Source organism: Arachis hypogaea, chromosome 3 (assembly GCF_003086295.3).
Source record: "Arachis hypogaea cultivar Tifrunner chromosome 3, arahy.Tifrunner.gnm2.J5K5, whole genome shotgun sequence".
Taxonomy (NCBI): domain Eukaryota; kingdom Viridiplantae; phylum Streptophyta; class Magnoliopsida; order Fabales; family Fabaceae; genus Arachis; species Arachis hypogaea.
This window is the reverse complement of record NC_092038.1, coordinates 58,664,463-58,676,015: the sequence shown is the minus strand read 5'-3', so window position 1 is coordinate 58,676,015 and position 11,553 is coordinate 58,664,463.

Sequence of the window (11,553 nt, the reverse complement as noted above, 5' to 3'; positions counted from 1 at the left end):
TTATGTTTCTTTTCCATCCTTTAAGTCATTCCTGCCTTAGAAGATCTGAAACTACTCAACACACTAATCACGGCATCGAATGGAAATAAAGGTAATTAAAATAATTAATTTTAAAGCATAAGAAACATGTTTTTCACATACATCACATAATAAGGAAGGGGAAGTAAAACCATGCAATTAATATGAATAAGTGGGTGAAGGATTGAATAAATCACTCAAACTAAGCACAAAATATATCACAAAATATGGGTTTATCAACCTCCTTACACTTAAATAATAGCATGTTCTCATTTTCGCGCGGTCGCGTCGCTGACGCATACGCGTCACTTCTCGCTGGTCATCTCCTTAATTTCTTGTGTTCCTTCCATTTTTGCAAGCTTCCTTCCCAATCTTTCACTCATTCATGCCCTAAGCCTGAAACACTTAACACACAGATCAAGGCATCGAATGGTAATAAGAGAAGATTAAGATTAGCTAAATTAAGACCAAAGAAGCATGTTTTCAATCATGTAATAATTTTAGGAAGGAAATATAAATGCATGCTAATTATATGAATAAGTGGGTAAAGACCATGATAAAACCACACAATTAAACACATTGTAAACCATAAAATAATGGTTTATCAACCTCTCCACACTTAAACATTAGCATGTCCTCATGCTAAACTCAAGGAGACCAAATAAATGAGTAGGAAAAGGCAAGACTTATGCAATGCAACCTATTAATGTGAATGCAACTACATGCAAAGATGATTCTACCTACTTGGTGAAAAAGTAAATAAATCTTTCAAGAACAAATACGAACTGGATTTCACTAATTCAAATCACAAAATACAATATGAATAACTTGCAAGAAGAAGATAGCTCATGAAAGCAGGGAACATAGAATTGAGCACTGAACCCTTACTGGTAATGTATATCACTCTAACTCTGAAGTGTCTAGGGTCAATTCTCTCAAATCTCTACGAATCTTGCTTTCTATAGCTTGCTCTTCATCTAACAATCAACAAAAATTCAATGCACCAATACACAAATCAAGAGGTCTTTTAAGGGTTGTAATGGGGTTAGGGTCAAGGTAGGATTGTATTTGGCCAAGTGGACTTAAGACAATTCATTTAATTAAAATACAAAATCTAACTTCCCATTAACTGTGTTTACTACATATTTATGCATTCCAAGTTTTGAGTACAGCTCATATGCATTGATTTCACTATTTATTTTGGGGCATTTTGTCCCCTTTTATTAATTGCTCTTTTCTTTTTCTTTTTCACTTTTTTATTTTTATTTTTTTCAATACATATGATTAAAGTATTGAATGCAATAACATGTGCTCAACCATTATTTTGCACATTTTCACTAAAATATACAACACCCAATTATTCAAACCAAATATTTTCAAACCCAACTTCCCCACATTTAAATCATGAGCACTTTTACTAGTCTAAGCTAACCAAGGATTCAAATTAAGGACATTATTGTTTTCTACCTAGAGTTAGTAATGAGCTAGAGTAAAGAACAAATGGGTATATTAGGCTCAAATTGATTTGCAAAGAATAATGAAAGGGTAAGGCCATATGGGTATGTAAGCTTAGTGAAACAAGGGCCTCAATTATATCAGTGCATGCATACATCAAACAATGGAAATATAGAATTAAGCAAGACAAAGATCACAATTTTAGAGAGAAAAACACACACCAAAAATAAAATATTGATTGATAAAATGCTACCAATCAAATAGGCTCAAAATCTCACTGGCTTTGTGTGTTTGAGCTTTAAACCATGTTCCAAAATGAGATTTCTTCAAACAAGTTTTTCAAAAAGTTTTATTCAAATTAGTGAAATACTATAAAAATTTCTTGAAAAAGAAAATATTACTTTAACCAAGTGGTAAAATATGCACAAAAAAGAAACATGCAATCAAACATGCAAATGCAACAATGAAAAACAAAAACTGGTGTTGAGAAGGGACTAACTAACCCGTGAAGATCGGTATCGACCTCCCCACACTTAAAGGTTGCACCGTCTTCGGTACATGCAAAGATGTGCAGGTGGCAGGGGTTGTGGTTCCTCAGCTGGTGCTCTTTTTGTTCCTTTCCTTGCCAGTGGTTTGGAAGTAGCTTTCTCTCTACCCTTCTTGGTGGACATCCTGAAAGGGTGGTGGATGAAATTGTGATACAAGAATTCCAGGCACTGTTAGAGAAGCTCACAACTCCGTTCAACTAACCAGCAAGTGTACTGGGTCGTCCAAGTAATAAACCTTACGTGAGTAAGGGTCGATCCCATAGAGATTGTTGGTATGAAGCAAGCTATGGTTACCTTGTAAATCTCAGTTAGGCAGATTAAATTGGTTTATGGGTTTTCAAAAATTAATAATAAAAAAAGGAAAATAAAAAGGGATAGAAATACTTATGTAATTCAATAGTGAGAATTTCAGATAGGTGTATGGAGATGCTGTGCTCCTCTTGAAACTCTCCTTCACTACTCACTCTTCCTTCAATCCTTCTTACTCCTTTCCATGGCAAGCTGTATGTAGGGCATCACCATCAACGGTGGCTACTTTCAATCCTCTCGGGAAAATGATCCTATGCGCTGTCACTGCACGGCTAATCATCTGGAGGCATCACCCATGGCTGATGGCTACATCCCGTCCTCTCAGTGAAAACGTTCCTATGCTCTGTCACAGCACGGCTAATCATCTGTCGGTTCTCAATCAGGTTGGAATAGAATCCGTTGATTCTTTTGCGTCTGTCACTAACGCCCAGCCTTCAGGAGTTTGAAGCTCGTCACAGTCATTCAATACCGGAATCCTACTCGGAATACCACAGACAAGGTTAGACTTTTCGGATTCCCAGGATCCTACTCGGAATACCACAGACAAGGTTAGACTTTCCGGATCCTCATGAATGCCGCCATCTATCTAGCTTATACCACGAAGATTCTGTTGGGGAATCTAAGAGATATGCGTCTGGCCTAAGGTAGAACGGAAGTGGTTGTCAATCACGCGCGTTCATAGGTGAGAATGATGATGAGTGTCACGGATCATCACATTCATCAAGTTGAAGTGCAACGTATATCTTGGAATAAGAATAAAAGAGAATTGAATGAAAAGTAATAGTAATTGTATTGAAACTTGAGGTACAGCAGAGCTCCACACCCTTAATCTATGGTGTGCAGAAACTCCACTGTTGAAAATACATAAGTAAAAGGTTCAGGCATGGCCGAATGGCCAGCCCCCTGAATGTGATCAATAGTCTCCTCAGATGAAGAATAAAACAAAACTGAGACCAAAGATGTCTAATACAATAGTAACTTATCCTATTTATACTAGACTAGCTACTAGGGTTTACATGAGTAAGTATTTGATGCATAAATCCACTTCCGGGGCCCACTTAGTGTATGTTTGAGCTGAGCTTGATCTATCCACGAGCTGAGGCTTTTCTTGGAGTTGAACTCCGAGTTATGACGTGTTTTGGGCGTTCAACTCCGGATCATGACGTTTTTCTGGCGTTTAACTCCAGACAGCAGCATGTACTTGGCGTTCAACTCCAAGTTGCGTCGTCAATTTCAGAACAAAGTATGGACTATTATATATTGCTGGAAAGCTCTAGATGTCGACTTTCCAACGCCGTTGAGAGCGCGCCAATTGAAGTTCTGTAGCTCCAAAAAATCCATTTCGAGTGCAGGGAGGTCAGATTCCAACAGCATCAGCAGTCCTTTTGTCAGCCTTTTTCAGAGTTTTGCTCAAGTCCTTCAATTTCAGTCAGAATTTACCTGAAATCACAAAAAAACACACAAACTCATAGTAAAGTCCAGAAATATGAATTTAACATAAAAACTAATGAAAACATCCCTAAAAGTAGCTTGAACTTACTAAAAACTACCTAAAAACAATGCCAAAAAGCGTATAAATTATCCGCTCATCACAACACCAAACTTAAATTGTTGCTTGTCCCCAAGCAACTGAAAATCAATTAGGATAAAAGAAGAGAATATACTATAAATTTCAAATTATCAATGAATATTAATTATAATTAGATGAGCGGGACTTGTAGCTTTTTGCTTCTGAACAGTTTTGGCATCTCACTTTTTCCTTTGAAGTTCAGAGTGATTGGCGTCTCTGGGAACTTAGAATTTCGGATAGTGTTATTGACTTTCCTAGTTAAGCATGTTGATTCTTGAACACAGGTACTTATGAGTCTTGGCCGTGGCCCTAAGCACTTTGTTTTCCAATATTACCACCGGATACACAAATGCCACAGACACATGACTGGGTGAACCTTTTCAGATTGTGACTCAGCTTTGCTAGAGTCCCCAGTTAGAGGTGTCCAGAGCTCTTAAGCACACTCTTTTGCTTTGGATCACGACTTTAACCACTCAGTCTCAAGCTTTTCACTTGGACCTTCATGACACAAGCACATGGTTAGGGACAGCTTGATTTAGCCGCTTAGGCCTGTGTTTTATTTCTTTGGGCCCTCCTATCCATTGATGCTCAAAGCCTTGGATCCTTTTTACCCTTGCCTTTTGGTTTTAAGGGCTATTGGCTTTTTCTGCTTGCTTTTTTTTTTCTTTCTAATTTTTTTTCGCCATTTTTTTTCGCAAGCCTTTGCTTTTTCACTGCTTTTTCTTGCTTCAAGAATCAATTTTATAATCTTTCAGATCATCAATAACATTTCTCTTTGTTCATCATTCTTTCAAGAGCCAACAATTTTAACACTCATAAACAACAATATCAAAAGACATATGCACTGTTCAATCATTCATTCAGAAAACAAAAAGTATTGTCACCACATCAATATAATTAAAATTAAATTCAAGGATAAATTCGAAAATTCATGTACTTCTTGTTCTTTTGAATTAAAACATTTTTCATTTAAGAGAGGTGAAGGATTAATGGATTTTATTCATAGCTTTAAGGCATGGCTACATACTAATGATCATGAAGTAAAGACACAAAACATAGATAAACACAACATTAAAAACCGAAAAGCAGAAAGAAATAAGAACAAGGAATGAATCCACCTGAGTGAGGGTGGCGCCTTCTTGAAGGTCCACTGGTGCTTTTTGAGCTCCTCTATGTCTCTTCCTTGCTTCTGTTGAATGATTCCTAGTAATTTTGGTGTTTCTACCCTTAGTTGCTTCCAATATTTGTGTGGAGGATAACTTATCCCCTGAGGTATCTCAGGGATCTCTTGATTTGCAGCCACATGTTCTACCACTGAGCTATGACGACTTTATATGAGTCTTTCCATCTCCCAAGACTCAGAGGTGGAAGCTTTTGTCTTCCCTTTGAGGTTTCTCTGGCCTTAGGTGCCATTAATGGTAATGGCAAAGCAAAAAAAGCTATGCTTTTACCACACCAAACTTAAAATATTGCTCGCCCTCGAGCAAGAGAAGAAAGAAGAGAGGAAGAAGAAGAAGAAGAAAATGGAGGTGAGTGAGGGGAGATGGATTCGGCTATATGGGTGGGATTGGGTGGGAAAGAGAAGTTGAATTGTAAAATGCCTTTGCACAGATCCTGAGGTGTCAAGGAATTCCATCCCTGCACCAAATAGGCATGTAAAATGCCTTTGCACACCATTCTGGCGTTTAAACGCCCATTGGTGCACATTCTGGGCGTTCAACGCCCATGTAAAGCATGTTTCTGGCGTTGAACGCCAGTTTCATGCTTGTTACTGGCGTTCAGCGCCAGTTTTTCCTCTCTGGGCACATTCCTGGCATTCAGCGCCAGAATGTTGCTTGTTTCTGGCGTTCAGCTCCAGAATGGTGCTCTGTTCTGGCGTTGAACGCCGGCCAGATGCATCTTACTAGCGTTGAACGCCAGCCTGTGCGTCCTCCAGGGTGAAAAATTTTTTTCTTCTGTTTTTGACTCTGTTTTTAATTTTTTTTTATTTTTTCGTGACTCCTCATGATCATGTACCTAATAAAACACAAAATAACAATAAAATAAAAATTAGATAATTAAAATTGGGTTGCCTCCCAACAAGCGCTTCTTTAATGTCAATAGCTTGACAGTGGCTCTCATGGAGCCAAAAGGTGATCAGGTCAATGTTAGTGTAGTCCCAACACCAAACTTAGAGTTTAGATATGGGATCTTAACACCAAACTTAGAGTTTGGTTGTGGCCTCACAACACCAAACTTAGAGTTTGACTGTGTGGGCTCTTCTTGACTCTGAACTGAGAGAAGCTCTTCATGCTTACTCTCTTTTGTCACAGAGGGATGGCCATGTGCCTTAAACACAAGGTAGTCCCCATTCAATTGAAGGACTAACTCACCTCTGTTGACATCTATCACAGCTTCTGCTGTGGCTAGGAAAGGTCTTCCAAGGATGATGCAATCATCCTCTTCCTTCCTAGTGTCTAAGATTATGAAATCAGCAGGGATGTAAAGGCCTTCAACCTTTACTAACACGTCCTCTACTATTCCATAAGCTTGTCTCAATGACTTGTCTGCCAATTGTAATGAGAACAAGGCAGGTTGTACCTCAATGATCCCCAACTTCTCCATTACAGAGAGTGGCATAAGATTTATCCCTGACCCCATATCACATAGAGCTCTTTCAAAGCTCATGGTGCCAATGGTACAAGGTATTAAGAACTTGCCAGGATCTTGTTTCTTTTGAGGTAGAGTTTTTTGAATCCAAGTATCTAGTTCACTAATGAGCAAGGGAGGTTCACTTTCCCAAGTCTCATTACCAAATAACTTGGCATTCAGCTTCATGATAGCTCCTAAATATTGAGCAACTTGCTCTCCAGTCACATCTTCATCCTCTTCAGAGGAAGAATAGTCTTCAGAGCTCATGAATGGCAGAAGGAGATTTAATGGAATCTCTATGGTCTCTATATGAGCCTCAGATTCCTCTGGATCCTTAATAGGAAACTCCTTCTTGCTTGAAGGACGTCCCAGGAGGTCTTCTTCACTAGGATTTTCGTCCTCCTCCTCCCTTGTGCATTCGGCCATATTAAGTATATCAATGGCCTCGCACTCTCCTTTTGGATTCTCTTCTGTGTTACTTGGGAGAATACTGAGAGGAGTTTCAATGACTTTCTTACTCAGCTGGCCCACTTGTGCCTCCAAATTTCTAATGGAGGATCTTGTTTCATTCATGAAACTGAAAGTGGCCTTTGACAGATCAGAGACTATATTGGCTAAATTAGAAGTGTTTTGTTCAGAATTCTCTGTCTGTTACTGAGAAGATGATGGATATGGCTTGCCATTGCTCAGCCTATTGCGTCCACCATTGTTAAAGCCTTGTTGAGGCTTTTGTTGATCCTTCCAGGAGAAATTTGGATGATTTCTCCATGATGGGTTATAGGTGTTCCCATATGGTTCACCCATGTAATTAACCTTTGCCATGGCAGGGTTCTCAGGATCATAAGCTTCTTCAGAAGCTGCCTCTCTAGTACTGTTGGATGCATGTTGCAACCCATTCAGATTTTGAGAGATCATGTTGACCAGTTGAGTCAACACTTTGTTCTGAGCCAATATGGCATTCAGAGCATCAATTTCAAGAACTCCTTTCTTCTGAGGTATCCCATTATTCACGGAATTCCTCTCAGAGGTATACATGAACTGGTTGTTTGCAACCATGTCAATGAGTTCTTGAGCCTCTTCAGGCGTTTTCTTCAGGTGAATAGATCCACCTGCAGAATGGTCCAATGACATTTTCGAAAATTTAGAGAGACCATAATAGAATATATCTAATAGGGTCCATTCTGAAAACATGTCAGATGGACATCTTTTGGTCAGCTGCTTGTATCTTTCCCAAGCTTCATAGAGGGATTCACCATCTTTTTGTTTGAAGGTTTGAACATCCACTCTCAGCTTGCTCAGCTTTTGAGGAGGAAAGAATTTATCCAGGAAAGCAGTGACCAGCTTATCCCAGGAGTCCAGGCTATCCTTAGGTTGTGAATCCAACCATATTCTAGCTCTGTCTCTTACAGCAAAAGGGAAAAGCATGAGTCTGTAGACTTCAGGATTAACTCCATTCGTCTTTACAGTCTCACAGATCTGCAAGAACTTAGTTAAAAACTGATAAGGATCTTCAGATGGAAGTCCATAAAACTTGCAGTTTTGTTGCATCAAGGCAACTAGCTGAGGTTTCAGCTCAAAGTTATTGGCTCCAATGGCAGGAATGGAGATGCTTCTTCCATCAAATTTGGACGTTGGCTTTGTAAAGTCACCAAGCATTCTCCTTGCATTATTATTATTATTTTCGGCTGCCATCTCCTTCTCTTGTTCGAAAATTTCTGAAAGGTTGTTTCTGGATTGTTGTAATTTATCTTCTCTTAATTTTCTCTTCAGAGTCCTTTCAGGTTCTGGATCAATTTCAACAAGAGTGCCTTTTTCCCTGTTCCTGCTCATATGAAAGAGAGGAAAACAAGAAAAGAAAGAGGAATCCTCTATGTCACAGTATAGAGATTTCTTTCTGTTAGTAGACAGAGAAAGGGGGGAAGAATCCAAATACAAGGGATATAAGAAGTTTGGATTCTTAGATGAAGAGAGGTGAAGAGAAGTGTTAGTAATTAATTAATTAAATAGAATAAGAGAAGAGAAGAGAAATTTCGAAAATAATTTTTGAAAAAGAGGTTAGTAATTTTCGAAAATTAGAGATAAGATAAGATTAAAATTAAAATTTAAAACAATTAAAAAGAATTTTTGAAAAAGAGAGAAGTATTTTTGAAAATTAGAGATGGATAGGAAGTTAGTTGGTTTTGAAAAAGATAAGAAACAAACAAAAAGTTAGTTAGTTGATTGAAAAAGATTTTGAAATTAAAATTTAAAAAGATAAGAAGATAGGAGGTTAGATAAGATATTTTGAAATCAAATTTTGAAAAAAGATAAAATTTTTGAAAAAGATAAGATTTTTAAGAAAAAGATATTTTGAAAAAAAGATTTAATTTTTAAAATTGCTTAACTAACAAGAAACTACATGATAAGATTCTAGAACTTAAAGATTGAACCTTTCTTAACAAGAAAGTAACAAACTTCAAATTTTTGAATCAATCACATTACTTGTTAGCTAATTTTCGAAAATTTGATATAAAGATAAGAAAAAGAATTTGAAATTATTTTTGAAAAAGATTTTTGAAATTTTCGAAAAATGAAAAAAAATGAAAAAGATATGATTTTTGAAAAAGATTTTGAAAAGATAAGATTTTTTAAAATTGAATTTTTGACTTGACTTGTGAGAAAAACTAATTTTAAAAATTTTTGACCAAGTCAACCCAAAATTTCGAAAATTTGGAGGGAAATAAGGAAAAGATATTTTTTTTATTTTTGAATTTTTAAAGAAAAACACAAAAATGACCCAAAACATGAAAATTTTGGATCAAGACACAAGATGCATGCAAGAATGCTATGAATGTCAAGATGAACACCAAGAACACTTTGAAGATCATGATGAACATCAAGAACATAATTTTGAAAAATTTTTGATGTAAAGAAAACATGCAAGACACCAAACTTAGAAATTCCTAATGCTTGGAAAATATGAATGCAAAGATGCACATGAAAAACAACAACCAACACAAAACAAGAAAACATCAAGATCAAACAAGAGGACTTATCAAGAACAACTTGAAGATCATGAAGAACACTATGAATGCATGGGATTTTCGAAAAAATGCAAGAAAAATTTTAAAAGCATGCAATTGACACCAAACTTAAAAATTAACACAAGACTCAAACAAGAAACACAAAATATTTTTGGTTTTATGATTTTATGATTTTTTTTGTATTTTTATTATTTTTTTTTTCGAAAATATTTTTAGAAAAACGAAAAAGAAAAGAAAAATTTTGAAAAAGATTTTTGAAAAGAAAATTACCTAATCTGAGCAACAAGATGAACCGTCAGTTGTCCATACTCGAACAATCCCCGGCAACGGCGCCAAAAACTTGGTGGACGAAATTGTGATACAAGAATTCCAGGCACTGTTAGAGAAGCTCACAACTCCGTTCAACTAACCAGCAAGTGTACTGGGTCGTCCAAGTAATAAACCTTACGTGAGTAAGGGTCGATCCCACAGAGATTGTTGGTATGAAGCAAGCTATGGTTACCTTGTAAATCTCAGTTAGGCAGATTAAATTGGTTTATGGGTTTTCGAAAATTAATAATAATAAAAAAGGAAAATAAAAAGGGATAGAAATACTTATGTAATTCAATAGTGAGAATTTTAGATAGGTGTATGGAGATGCTGTGCTCCTCTTGAAACTCTGCTTCACTACTCACTCTTCCTTCAATCCTTCTTACTCATTTCCATGGCAAGCTGTATGTAGGGCATCACCATCAACGGTGGCTACTTTCAATCCTCTCGGGAAAATGATCCTATGCGCTGTCACTGCACGGCTAATCGTCTGGAGGCATCACCCATGGCTGATGGCTACATCCCGTCCTCTCAGTGAAAACGTTCCTATGCTCTGTCACAGCACGGCTAATCATCTGTCGGTTCTCAATCAGGTTGGAATAGAATCCGTTGATTCTTTTGCGTCTGTCACTAACGCCCAGCCTTCAGGAGTTTGAAGCTCGTCACAGTCATTCAATACCGGAATCCTACTCGGAATACCACAGACAAGGTTAGACTTTCCGGATTCCCAGGATCCTACTCGGAAAACCACAGACAAGGTTAGACTTTCCGGATCCCCATGAATGCCGCCATCTATCTAGCTTATACCACGAAGATTCTGTTGGGGAATCTAAGAGATATGCGCCTGGCCTAAGGTAGAACGGAAGTGGTTGTCAATCACGCGCGTTCATAGGTGAGAATGATGATGAGTGTCACGGATCATCACATTCATCAAGTTGAAGTGCAACGTATATCTTGGAATAAGAATAAAAGAGAATTGAATGAAAAGTAATAGTAATTGTATTGAAACTTGAGGTACAGCAGAGCTCCACACCCTTAATCTATGGTGTGCAGAAACTCCACTGTTGAAAATACATAAGTAAAAGGTTCAGGCATGGCCGAATGGCCAGCCCCCTGAATGTGATCAATAGTCTCCTCAGATGAAGAATAAAACAAAACTGAGACCAAAGATGTCTAATACAATAGTAACTTATCCTATTTATACTAGACTAGCTACTAGGGTTTACATGAGTAAGTATTTGATGCATAAATCCACTTCTGGGGCCCATTTGGTGTATGTTTGAGCTGAACTTGATCTATCCACGAGCTGAGGCTTTTCTTGGAGTTGAACTCCGAGTTATGACGTGTTTTGGGCGTTCAACTCCGGATCATGACGTTTTTCTGGCGTTTAACTCCAGACAGCAGCATGTACTTGGCGTTCAACTCCAAGTTGCGTCGTCAATTTCTGAACAAAGTATGGACTATTATATATTGCTGGAAAGCTCTGGATGTCTACTTTCCAACGCCGTTAAGAGCACGCCAATTGAAGTTCTGTAGCTCCAAAAAATCCATTTCGAGTGCAGGGAGGTCAGATTCCAACAGCATCAGCAGTCCTTTTGTCAGCCTTTTTCAGAGTTTTGCTCAAGTCCCTCAATTTCAGTCAGAATTTACCTGAAATCACAGAAAAACACAAAAACTCATAGTAAAGTCT